This window comes from Tupaia chinensis, unplaced genomic scaffold (genome assembly GCF_000334495.1).
Source record: "Tupaia chinensis unplaced genomic scaffold, TupChi_1.0 Scaffold000063_1, whole genome shotgun sequence".
Lineage (NCBI taxonomy): Eukaryota > Metazoa > Chordata > Mammalia > Scandentia > Tupaiidae > Tupaia > Tupaia belangeri.
Window position 1 is genome coordinate 1204141 of NW_006159521.1, and position 13249 is coordinate 1217389.

Genomic DNA, 13249 nt, shown 5'->3' on the forward strand with positions numbered 1-13249 from the left:
TGAGTAGTCAGGTAGTGTTTTGACAGAGTTCCCTTAAACACCTGGAGCCCAGAAAAGGAAAATACTCTCAAATACTCCTTCAGTGCTTAGCCAAACTATTTACAGCTCTGCCTTAGTCTTCATTTCCGGTCTGCACAGAGCCTGAAAGTAAGCTAGAGGTCAAAACGTAAGGTCTTTTTAGGCCATTTCAAATATGTGTTCAACTTGTGGCATACAGTTGGCCTTCTTCATTGCGTGGTATGCACAGGAGCTTTAAAAATTACATTTCTTGCCAGGTATGTCCTTTTCTAACCCCTTTCTTCCCAGGCTTTTATGTGTATGTGAGTGTTCTCCTTTTTATTTTTTTTAATAATTTAAAAATTTTATTTCTTCTTCTAAAGGACACATGTGCCCACCAGAGAGGCAGAGAGAGAGAAAGTGAGAAAGCAAGCAAGCAAGCCACCAGGTTTGGGACACAAACCATAGTCAGCCATGTGGGAGTGTCCAGTGCCTTAACCACCACGCCACCTGCTGGTCACTGTGAGTGTTCTCCTTTAACCCAGCCTGCTTTTGTCTAGTACTTATGCTTTTGGCCAAAACCAGTCTTGGGAATGTTTCATTTCATGCAGAACAGACAAGTCCTAGCACCAGTCCTTGAGGAAGTGCCAGTCAACCCCTAACATTGAACCACAATTCTTTGAGAGTAGATTTGCATTGCTCTCTGTGGTTCTAATCAGCCTGCCCAGGAATAAAGCTGCCACGTTCACAGTTGCTACTGAATTGTAGAGTGGCAGGCAATTTAAACCCCCACAAGAACTCTTTAAAGGCAGTGCTGGAACTGCTCTCTTTGCTAAATCTTTCTCTAGTTTTTCATTTTTGGTTTTTCTTAGATTGCAGAGTTCTGCAGAAGCTGACTTGGACTTCTTTGCCATCTTATTTGTTGTTTTTCTGGAGGGGATGGAGTCCTGGGGTTCTTCTTCATTTACCATTTTTGATGTTTTTTGTATGCCTTCTCCTCCCCTTTTTTCCGTCTTTCTTACTGAATCTTTTCAAAGTGTTGATTTAATTTTTACAGTATTTTTCAAGAACTGCAGAATACATATAAAGAATTATGAATAAAGATTCGAAATGAACAACTGTATCCATCATACAAGTAAATTACTAGAACATTACCAGTATCTTAGAAGGCTTTCTGTGCCCTATTCTCTTTTTTGGGCTATTAGTGGTCACCACTATCCTGGATTTTGTGTTAACCAAATATGCAAATGTGTAGGAAAATAACCATAACTAAAGAAAATCAATATAAACAGACCTGGAAGGGTCAGCAGGTGGTGTGGTGGTTAAAGTGCTGGACTCCCACACTGACAACTGTGGTTTGAGTCCTGGACATGGTGGCTTGAAAATCACACCAGGCATGTGTGCTCAAAATTCCAGGGGAATGAGAAGAGAATGGAAGAGAAGGGATTGTGGTGTGGCCATCCTCACTGGGGTGATTTTTCACTTTCCCTCTGTCTCTTTCCAGTGAGCACACATGCCCACTGACAAAAAAAAGAAAAAAAAAAGAGAGAGAAAGAAAGAAATCTATGAATGCTGATATGATGGAATTAGTGCACAAAAACTTGAAGACAACTGTAAATAAATTTAAAGATTTAAAGACAAATGTGAAAATAACAGAGAAGTGGAAAATGTAAAAAGAGAACCAAATAAAACTTTTAAAGCTGAAAAATACTTGAATTGTTGCTTTTAATTTTACATTTTCAGTTTTTAGTGAACATATTGGGTAACATGCCATATTTCCAGAAATACAAGGATAGCTCAGTGTTTTTGAGCTTTTTTCATATGATAAATTCCAAATATTGATACTCACTAGTTTCATCATTTTTAATATCATTAACTTTACCCAGTGTGGTAATTTTGAAAATTTGGCGATATAATTTCAGCTTAGTTTTATTTTATCAGGGAATGATATCAATAATGCTGCTTTGTTCAGATAATAAAAGATAAATTTCTAAGATCCAAGAAACTGACATGTAACCAAGATAAGTACTGAGTGAATGAAATAAAGACTAATATGGTTAAAGTAGGAGCTATTTACTATAGATGTTTAAGAATGATTAAACCCAGGGACCAGCAGGTGGTGTGGTGGTTAAGGCACTGGACACTCCCACGTGGCCGACCACGGTTTGAGTCCCAGACCTGGTGGCTTGCTTCTCACGTTCCTCCTCTCTGTGTATCTTTCTCTGATCAAATGAAAATGAATAAATGAATAAATAAAATTAAATAATTTTTTAAAAAAAAGAATGATTAAACCCAAATAGTGTTATGAAGAATACCTTCCTTTTAAATTTGTGTTTTTATATAGATAGCCATTATCTTTTGCTCTCACACTGCACACTTAATTATATTTAATAGGCAAGGCTGCACTATTTCCTCCTTCAGAATTGTTTTAAACTTCGTTTTACTCACAGTAGAGCACATGAGAGAGAGATTGAAAAGAAAGCACCCTCCACAGGCTGGTCACAGCACAATCCCCATTTCCAGCACTCTGGGATTTGAACCCACAGTTAGCCATGAGGTATCTGGCTCTGCAGTCCTGTATACTACCAGCTGCACCACCTAGGCTGGGCAGCCTCTTTGAAATTTAACTTCCTGTTGTTAGGACAATACTGACAGCATAAACCTCTTTATGCACTCAGCTGTGATTAAACTAAGGTTACATCCTTGGTATTAAAATACCACCTCCCACTTATGAAACATACTTTAAATCCTTCTAAATTGCCACACTTACCAGTACTGATTTCTGGGCCATTGGGATTTATCTGTGTGTGGATCAGGTTAGGACAATGAATTCCTTTTCTTTGGTTAAATTTTTTATTTCCTTAGTTTTTCAAAAATTTTATGATTTGTGTTTGAATAGTCACACCTGTGAAAGTTGAGATATGAAATGTTGACTTGGATCACTGCCTTAACTATAATTAGAATTCAGAATTTTTAGCCCTTAGTTCAGTTCTTAACATTCAGTCCTCCTGTATGGGACATTCTTCCCAAGTCATACCTTTGAATTTCTTACGCTGGTTTTCTTTTGGTACTAAAATATGTTAAGATCTTATGTTGATTTTTCAAGATCATCAAGTTTTCATTTGAGAAGGCTGAACATTGACTCTACTTAATCCTTAATACTGAAATTATATTAGTTCTCCACATTGTAAAATCTTTGTGTCCAGAATGACCAATTACAGAGATAGAATTTAATTGTGCTTCTTTTTTTTTTTTTTTGGAGAGGTTTTCACTATAGGGCGTGTGCACTCACCAGACAGACAGAGAGAGACATAGAGACAGAAAGCGAGAAATCCCCTCCCAGGGGGGATGGTCACGCCGCAATCCCTTCTCCTCCATTCTCCTCTCGGGATCTTGGGCACGCACGCACACGTGCCCGGCATGAGTTTAAGCTGCCGGGTCCGGGACTCGAACCGTGGTCGACTTCATGGGAGTTCGGCTACATAGCCATTACTCTAACTGCTGGTTCCCTAATTGTGCTTCTGAATAGAATGACCAGAGGTGAGTTCAGATCTCTGACTTTAAAATAGTCTCTGATATGCTAGCAAGAAGTCACATATCTTTTGCATAAAAGTTTTGGTTTTAAAAGTATTAAAATACCTCTGCTAGACCTAGGGCACCATGAAACTTAAAAGTTTTTTTAAGAACTTGTATATGTAACTATAGCATATATCATTGTTTCGTAACTTTCTTCTTTTGTTGTTTTGTAACATTCTTTAATCTAATTGCAGTATCGTAATCAGGCATGAAGAATGATTAGCATTTACTTTGACATATGTGTACTTCAAACAGTAATTACTTGTCTTTGTGGTGGCAGTTTTCATTGAACTCTTGGGCTAATATTTCCTGGCTTTTTTTTTTTTTTTTTTTTTTTGCTATAGGGCGCGTGCACTTGCCAGACAGAGAGACAGAAAGTGAGAAATCACCCCCCAGGGGGGATGGCCACGCCGCAATCCCTTCTATTCCATTCTCCTCTCGGGATCTTGGGCATGCATGCACATGCGCCTGGCATGAGTTTCAAGCCACCGGGTCCAGGACACGAACCGTGGTGAACTACGTGGGAGTCCAGCGACATAGCCATTACGCTAACTGCTGGTCCCGACAAATGTTATTTTTAAATTAAACATTAGGGGCCAGCAGGTAGCACAGTTGTTAAAGCACTGGACTCATGTGGTCGACAGCAGTTTGAGTCCTGAACCCTGTAGCTTAAAACACACTTTAGGCATGTGTGCATGTATGCCCAAAATCCAGAGAGGAGAATGAGGGAGAAGGGATTGTGGTGTAGCCATGCCTTCTGGGGGGTAATTTCTTGCCCTCTCTCTCTCTGACATGTGTGCCTGCCCTCTAGCAAAAATCTCTCTCTGAAAAAAAAAATTTAAACTTTAGCATTGGTTTTCTACTTTTTGAATACTGTAAGCTGCTTACAGAGGTAAAACAGACTCATAAAAAGTTCCAATATTTTACAAATTTATAACACATTAAGTACATATAATTTTACCTCCATTGAGAAATTTAACAGTTTTATGTGTATTCCTTTAAATTTTACTTCTTTACATATACTAACATTTAAAAATTTTCCTGTTACTTACGTATTATTTTCTTGTTTAAAAGCATGTCTTTTAGCAGTACATTAGGATTTTGCTAGTTTTCTGAAGATATGGATGGCGTGTTTCCTTTGATATCTTTTTTGAAATAATTTATGTGATTGTTTCATATATGTTCATTGTAAAAATTTGAATAATAAAAAAAAGTTATAGAGGGGTCAGCTGGTGGCATGGTGATGAAGGCAGCTGGATCCTACATGTCCAACCCTAAGGTTCATGTCCCAGATCCTGCTGCCGCAAAAACATGCTGGGCACATATGCTGGCCTACTCAAAATCCTGAGAAGAGAATGGAAGAGAAGGGCTTGTGGTGTGGCCCTCCTCTCTAGGGGGTGCTTTCTTGCTTTCCCTTTCTCTTGGTTTCTTTGTTTCTGGCAAGCACATGCTGCATAATAAAACTAACAAAGAAAGTTAAAAGGAAGGAAGACAATAATGAGTAATACTTCATAGATTGTAACTGTATTTTTATTTTTTAAAAATTTACCAGAAGGTGAGAAGAAAGAGAGAGGGACAGGTCAGCTTGTGTGATAGTGCTTAAGACAGCTGGACCCTACATGGCCAGCTGTACAGTTTGAGTCCCAGACCCTGCAGATTGAGAAACCTGCTAGGCTCATGTGCATGTGTGCCCTTATCCCAAAAGGATGGAGAGATGCAGACAAGGGATGTGGCATGACCATTCCTCCACAGAGAATGATTTCTCATTTTCCTCCTTTTTCTATCTCTCTGGTGAGCACATATCCCCTCAGGCAAGATTAAACAAAAAAAGAAAGGAAAGAGAGATGGAGAAAACAGCTCCCAGTGGAGTGTGGTCACACCACAATCCCTTCTTCTCCATTTCTCCCTCCTTTTGTGACTTTGGGCGTGCATGCATACGTGCCCAGCATATTTCTCAATTTGTCCTCTGGGACCTGAAAAACTTGCAGCTGTCTTTCTTAACCACCAGGCCGTGGATCTGACCTGAGACTGTTGTTATCAGTTACATTTTCTTTTCCATTTTTTAAAAAATAATGATTTTAACTTTCTTTTTCTTCTTTCCCTCTCTTCCTCTTTCCTTCCCTTCTCCCCTCCTTTCCTTCCTTTTGTTCTTTTTTTTTTTTCCTTCCTTCCTTCCTTCCTTCCTTTTCAACCAGAGAGGGACAGTGGGTGGGGGGAGTGAGAAGCAAGCCACCAAGTCCGGGACACAAACCATGATCCACAATATGGCAGTCCAGCGCCCTTAACTGCCACACCACCTGCCAGGCCCACAGAGAAATTATGGAACTACAATTGTACTGATGTTTTTTAGATTTTTCTCAGATTTTTGCTTTTAAAACTCTTGAGATAAATCATCTGTTTATGTTAATTTTTAATTATTTCCTTAGGGTTCTTATTTCCTTAGGGTTTAGTAAATGGACATATTGCCAGATAGTCTTCCAGAGAGGTGTCATTCTTTAATAAGCATGTTAGGAAAGTGTATTTCTGTAGATGTTGGCAACGCTGGGTGTTGTGTTTTCTTTATTTGCCAGTTTTACACATGAAGAACCATATTTTAAAAAGAGAATTACTTAATTAAAAAATAAATTCCAACAACATTTTTTTAAAGAATTATTTAATTCCATTTTTTGTTGTTATTATTTTTTAATTTGACCAGACAGAGACAGAGAGAGAGAGAAAGGGGAAAGCAAGAAAGCAAGCCATCAGGTCCAGGACTTGAACCATGGTCAGCCGTGTAGTAATCTAACACCTTTAATGACCACGCCACCTGCCAGCCCCTATTTATTTAATTTTATTTATTCATTCATTTATTTTAATTTGAACAGAGACAAACACACAGAGAGGCAAAATGAGAAAGCAGGCCACCAGGTCTGGAACTTGAACCGTGGTTGGCCATGTGAGAGTGTCCAGCACCTTAACCACCACACCACCTGCTGGCCCTGAAAAGCCATATTTTTTTTAAAAAACTTGATGGGGCCAGCAGATTGCATAGCAGTTATGTTGTTGGATTTTCTGTGTGGCCAACTGCACTTTTAGCCCTGGACCCAGTGACTTGAAAATCATGCCATGCTCATGTGCATGCATGCCCAGGATCCTGGAAAGAATCAGAATCATAGAGACAATGGCAAACCTAATAAAGTATGGTTGCTTCGGATACATTTATGTTTGATATGTTAATTTTAGACTCTTTCTATTTAATTGCACTAGAAATGTACCCATGGGACTCCTAACTAGAAATTACTATTTTATTAACTTGGTTGATTGCCTGTATTTGAACACATAACACCATATTTATGTTTTCTTCAATGTTTTTATTCTTAAAAATATTTATTTAATTTTATTTGTTACTATTATTTAATTTGACCAGAGAGAGAAAAAGAGAAAGTGAAAAACCAAGCTACCAAGTCTGGGACTTGAACTGTGTTCGGCCATGTGTAAGTCCAGTGCCTTAACCACCATTCCTGCCACCTCCTGGCCTCTCTTTAATGTTTTTAAATGATTATAATTCATAAGTTAAGAAAGACATTATCTGGGCTGATCTTCAAACTACTGTGCCCTGGGACCAGTAGATGGCATAATGGTTATGTTGCTGGACTCCCTGCCAACTGCTGTCTGAGTCTCAGACCTGCCAGCCTGAAACTCACCCCAGGTGTGTGTATGTGTGTGTACCTGAAATCTTTTTTTTCTTTTGGAGAGTTTTTTTTTTTTTTCGCTATAGGGCATGTGCGCTCGCTAGACAGACAGCGAGACATAGAGACAGAAAGCGAGAAATCACCCCCCAGGAGTGATGGTCATGCTGCAATCCCTTCTCCTCCATTCTCCTCTCGGGATCTTGGGCATGCACGCACACGTGCCCGGCATGAGCTCTAAGCCACCAGGTCCGGGATGCAAACCGCAGTTGACTACATGGGAGTCCAGCGACACAGCTATTACGCCAACTGCTGGTTCCCTGTACCTGAAATCTTGAGAGGAGAGTGGAGGAGAAGGGATTTTTGGAGTGGCCATCACCCTGCCAAGGGGACGGGGCGGGGATGTCGGATTTTTGGTCTCTCTGGCAAGTGCATGTGCTCTATAGCAAAATTCACTCTCTTAAAAAAACAAAAAAAAACAAAAAAACAAACAAACCACTAGTGTGCCCTCTCTGTAATGAAAGGCATTTTCTTTTATGAATTAAGGAGTAGTGATCATTTTTGATACATGAAAACAAGCCACCAGATTCAGGACTCGAATCCTGGTCAGCTACGTGGGAGTGTCCACTGCCTTAACCACCATGCCACCTGCTGGTCCCTATAAATCACGTTTTCATAACCACTTCTGTATCTTTTTTATTTTGACTCAATTATGAAATGAAGTGGCCCACCTTCATCCAATCATAATTATGAATACATAGGATCTTAGCTAGTTTTATTTCCCCAGAAACTTATGTATACCCATCTGAGAGTTACAGTGTAGACTAGGAAGTCCCTATTCTAGAAGTCTAAGCTCTGGGCCCTAGAACTCAAGGGAAGCATACTTCTGAAACTCCCAAAGGCATAGTTACTTAATTTTTTAAAAATTTTATTCATTGTCATTATTTTATTTTCTTATTTTATATTTTATTTTAAGTTGACCAGAGAGAGAGAGAGGAGGAAAGTGAGAAAGCAAGTCACCAGGTCCAGAATTCTAACCATGGTCATCCATGTGGGAGTCCAGCAACCTTAACCACCAAGCTACCTGCTGGCCCTGCATAGTCACTTAATTTTATGTAATTTTACTAACAGGTTTAGTTGCAGCTCATAGCAAATTAAAGGAGATCATTACAGAACAGGGAATGAAGGTGCACTGGAACTGAACATACCAAGAATAGCAAAAGTGACTTTTGATACAAAAGAAAGAAAAAAAAAAAACATAGTCTCAAAACTTTGTATTCTGGGGCCAGCAGCAGGTGGCGTGGTAGTTAAAGGTGCTGGATTCTCACATGGCTGACGGTTCGAATTCCAGACCTAGCAGCTTGGTTTCTCACTCTCCCTTTCTCTCTCTCTCTCTTTGTCAAATTAAAAATTAATAATAGCAAGTGGAATTTAATAAGTAAATAATTCTTTTTTAAAAAAGACTAGGTATTCTGGGGTTTTAGTATAGTGGTATTTGGCCTTACATGCTTCACTAGATCTTGAGGACATCAGTTTCTATAGAACACTATGGTGATTGTTCTCTGTTGTCCAAAAATGTTAGATTTAGAGGGCAGGGCTGATGTCACTTGCTCCTGAAGATCATTGGTTTATTGCTATTAAGAATTATCTCACCCATGGCTGAAAAATATCAGTATATTGTGTTGATTTTCAGGGATAAAATGTGATGCTCTGTGAGGCTGACCCATGTGAGAAGATTCTGGGTTCTGTCAGACCTCTTTGAGTACACCAGATATACAAATGCCCACGATCCAGGGCTGGTTTAAGCTCTCACTCCCTTATGGAAGAAATAAATAAATTTACAAAAAAGTCAGATTCACACGTTATATGTTTGGCTGCTTCAGAGTCCATGTGTGAGAAAATCCCTCCCGATCGCTAGAGTGCATGTGCTTGACAGAGAAAGAAAGAAAGGGAGAAAGGATCCTCGCCAGTGAGGCATGGTCACTCCACAATCCTGTCTCCATTTCTCCATCCCATTGGGATTTGAGTTATGGAGGCACATGTATCTGGTATGCTTTTTAAGCCACTGGGACCAGGATCCTAACTGTGGTTGGCCATGTAGGATCCAACCCCCTTAACTAGGCTAGGGGGCTGGTCCTATTGTGTAGATCTTATTTCTTGTCTTCGTATATATGTGTGTGTGTGTGTGTGTGTGTGTGCGTGTGTGTATTCATTTGTTCAGTCATTTTAGAGAGATTTTCGCTATAGGGCACACGCGCTCACTAGAGACACAGAGACAGTCAGAGAGAAAATGAGAAATCACCCACCCTGGTGGCATGGGAGGATGGCCACACCGTAGTCCTTTCCATTCTCCTCTTGGGATTTTGGGCACACATGCATATGTGCCCAGTGTGAGTTTTTGTCTAATTTTTTATTTTTTTGAGATGTTTTTGCTATAGGGCGCATGTGCTCGCCAGACAGACAGAAACAGAGAGACAGAAAGCGAGAAATCACCCCCCAGGGGGATGGCCACACCTCAATCCCTTCTCCTCCATTCTCTCGGGATCCTGAGCACGCACGCACACGCGCCCAGCATGAGTTTTAAGCCACTGGGTCTGGAACTCAAACTGTGGTCAACTACATGGGAGTCCAGTGACATAACCATTACGCTAATTGCTGGTCCCCCCAGTGTGAGTTTTAAGCCACCAGATCCAGAACTCAAACTACAGTCAACTACATGAGAGTCCAGCAGCATAACCATTATGCCACCTGCTTGTCCCATAACTTAAATAATTCTTTAAATAAAACTTTAAAAAGAGTAGAAATTTGGTGTAGCTAATGATTAAAATGATTTATGATCATTATAAGAAGTATAAAAGGAAAAACAAAGTGTTATTTTTGAGTAACAGCATAGAAGTATCAAGCATTGATTCAGATATGGACTTGTATACAGCCAAATGTGTAAAATTATGTGTTTTACTACAGTGTCTTGATAACTGGATATGGTCGAGGTTCATGGGAATCCTGTGAGTGTGTTAGTTTTTTCCCCCTCAGTATGTTTAACTTATAAACACACTGCTAGACAAGGGCTGATTTTAATTAACAAAGCAATGCTAAAGTATAGGTGTAAGGTTTCCCCCTCCTCCTTTGTGGTGGACTAACAATTGTTGCTTTTCCCATTATGCCTTTCCTGGTTTTAAAGAAGAAACACCCTTCTTACTCAGTATTTTTAATATTTGAAAGTGAAACTGGTATGTATGTCTCTAGTTTTTGTGTAATGGAATTGGATACAGAGTTAGTGGTGCTTTTCCTTTGGTGCCATAGGAGGCTAGTTCTCTTACTTTTGGCAAACTTTATTTTTTAATTTTTTTAGTTTTTCACTAAAACTGTTTTCCAACTGAGAATCTGTTTCCTAGTCAGAGTTCATTGAATGACTCTGGTGGACTGGATCATAGCTAAAAGCATTCAGATTTTTGTTTACTCCTTTGGATTGTTTGCCAACTTACCTCTATTTACTACCATGGTGCCCAGACCCAGAGGACTCAGTGAGTTCTGGTGATTCCTTATGGAGTTACAGAAAGGGAGACGTTTCTGGGTCTACCGCAATAGTAATAAATCCAGGTAAACTGGCAAACAAGCCGTTGTAGAACAAATTCATGTGCTTTCCAGGCTTCTGTTAATTTAGTGTGGAGGAATGAGAACAGGAGACACTCTTTGGCCCTTTGTGTGCATATGAAGAGAGAGATCTACAGGTGCTGGGCTTATTTTGCTTAGCTTTAGCGTCTTTTCCTTTCCACGTGCTGCTTTTGAAGCGGTTTACAGGAAGAACAGGGATGAGGGGACAGAGCACTCCCTGTGGGTAGCCCCACATCACTGATCAGATTTGTCCTTTTTCTCCCTCCTTTCCCAGTTTTCCCAAGGCTTTATTGGTAGTGTTGCTTTTTCTCTTCAGACTTGTTCTTTTTGTGTAGTAGTCATTCTTATATTACTAATAAAGAAATTAAGGTATAGTCAGAGGTTACTATCTCTGTGTATTCTTTACCCATAGCTTTACTATTTGAACCCTTCGTTGAGTCAGGAGACTCCCCACTCTTAAGCTTATGAAACCATTCTCTATAGAGAAGGAATGACACAGTATTCCTTTACCTGGAAATAATCCCAGCCCATTTTTTGTTACAATATTGGGACTGTATTAGTTTTGATCATAAAATGTGCTTCTAGCTGATTTCTGATAGCCACAAAGAATGAGGTGTCTTTCTGCAGCTCTGAAATAAAACCTGCAGCATGGCAGACTTTACAGTGACTGCTTCTTAAGTTTGACTGTCTATAAAAGTTGACTAACATCCTGAAAAGATTACATGAGAGAATGGCTGTTAGGGTAGAGTTAAGTACTGTATCTGTATGAATAATTTTCAACCAAGAGCGTAAGAGAGAAGCCATCCTGTTTAAAATGATGGAGGAATTCTTTTTCTTTTTTTTTTGGAGAGGTTTTCGCTATAGGGCGCGTGCGCTCGCCAGACAGACAGAGAGAGACACAGAGACAGAAAGCAAGAAATCACCCCCCAGGGGGGATGGTCATGCCGCAATCCCTTCTCCTCTATTCTCCTCTCGGGATCTTGGGCACGCATGCACACGCACCCGGCGTGAGTTTTAAGCCCCCAGGTCCGGGACGCGGTCAACTATGTGGGAGTCCAGTGACATAGTCATTACGCTAACTGCTGGTTCCCATGGAGGAATTCATTTTATTGCATAAGCAATGTAATAAAAATAATTTTTAATAATTTTAATGTTAATTTCATTACCCTAACTCATAATCATTTTTTAATTCTTCACTTTTATTTATATGAAAGAAATACACCTAATTTTTTATTATTTGGTAATAATATAAATATGCTTTTATGGCCTATAAAACCATATTTTAAAAATTAGAGATATTGAAATTAGAGATCTTGGGGGACCAGCAGTTAGCGCAATGGCTATGTTGCTGGACTCCCATGTAGTTGACCGTGGTTTGAGTCCCAGACCCAGTGGCTTAAACTCACGCTAGGTGTTTGTGCATGCGTGCCCAAGATCCCAAGAGGAGAATGGAGGAGAAGGGATTGTGGCGTGGTCATCCCCCCTGGGAGATGATTTCTCGCTTTCTGCCTCTCTGTCTCGCTCTGTCTTTCTGGCAAGCACATGCACCCTATAGCAAAAACCTCTCAAGAAAAAAAAAGGGGAAAAATGTCTCTCTGTCTCTCACTGTCTGGCGAGCGCACACGCCCTATAGCAAAAACCTCTACAAAAAAAAAAAGGAATAAAAAGAAAAAAATGAAATTAGGGATCTTGAAAATGGGTGACAAAGACTGGGAAGTAATCACAATAGTGATTTGGTAAAGGAAATCCCTTGGAAACTTGAAAGGGATGAAGGAAGTGAAGAATAAGGAAATGAAATGTGTAGGTAGGGTATAAATTCAGAACCACTGGCATAACATGATCTTGCATTTATTATTAGTTAAGAGTAAATACAGGGGCCAGTGGGTGGCATGGTGGTTTGGGTGCTGGACATCCATATGGCTGACTGTAATTCGGTACTCCAACCTGGTGGCTTGCTTTCTCACTTTTCCTCTCTTGTCTCTCTCTGGTCAAATTAAAAATAAATAAATGAATAAATAAATAACTTTCTAGAGAATTATTTAATTTTATTTGTTATTATTTTGATTTTGATCAGAGACAGAGAGAGAGAGAGAGGGAGAAAGTGAGAAAGCAAGCCACTAGGTCTGGGACTCGAACTGCAGTTGGCCATGTGGGAGTTCAGTGCCCTTAACCACCACACCACCTGCTGGCCACTAAAATAAATAATTCTTAACAAAAAAAAGAGAATAAGTAGGGACTGGCAGGTTGCGTGGTGGCTAGGGGTCCTGAACTCCTACATGGCTGACTGCAGTTCGAGCCCCAGACCTGGTGGCTTGCTTCCCCCCAACCCCCACATTCTGTCCCTCTCTGGTCAAATGTAAATAAATAAATAAATAAATAAATAATTCTTTTTA

General features: G+C 39.8%; 1 protein-coding gene across 8 annotated transcripts in view; it reads left to right on the plus strand.

The window, feature by feature from the left end:
* CSNK1G1 (casein kinase 1 gamma 1) overlaps positions 1-13249 on the plus strand; it is a 207743-nt gene that overhangs the window by 32985 nt on the left and 161509 nt on the right. The gene's annotated exons all lie outside the window — the stretch shown is intronic.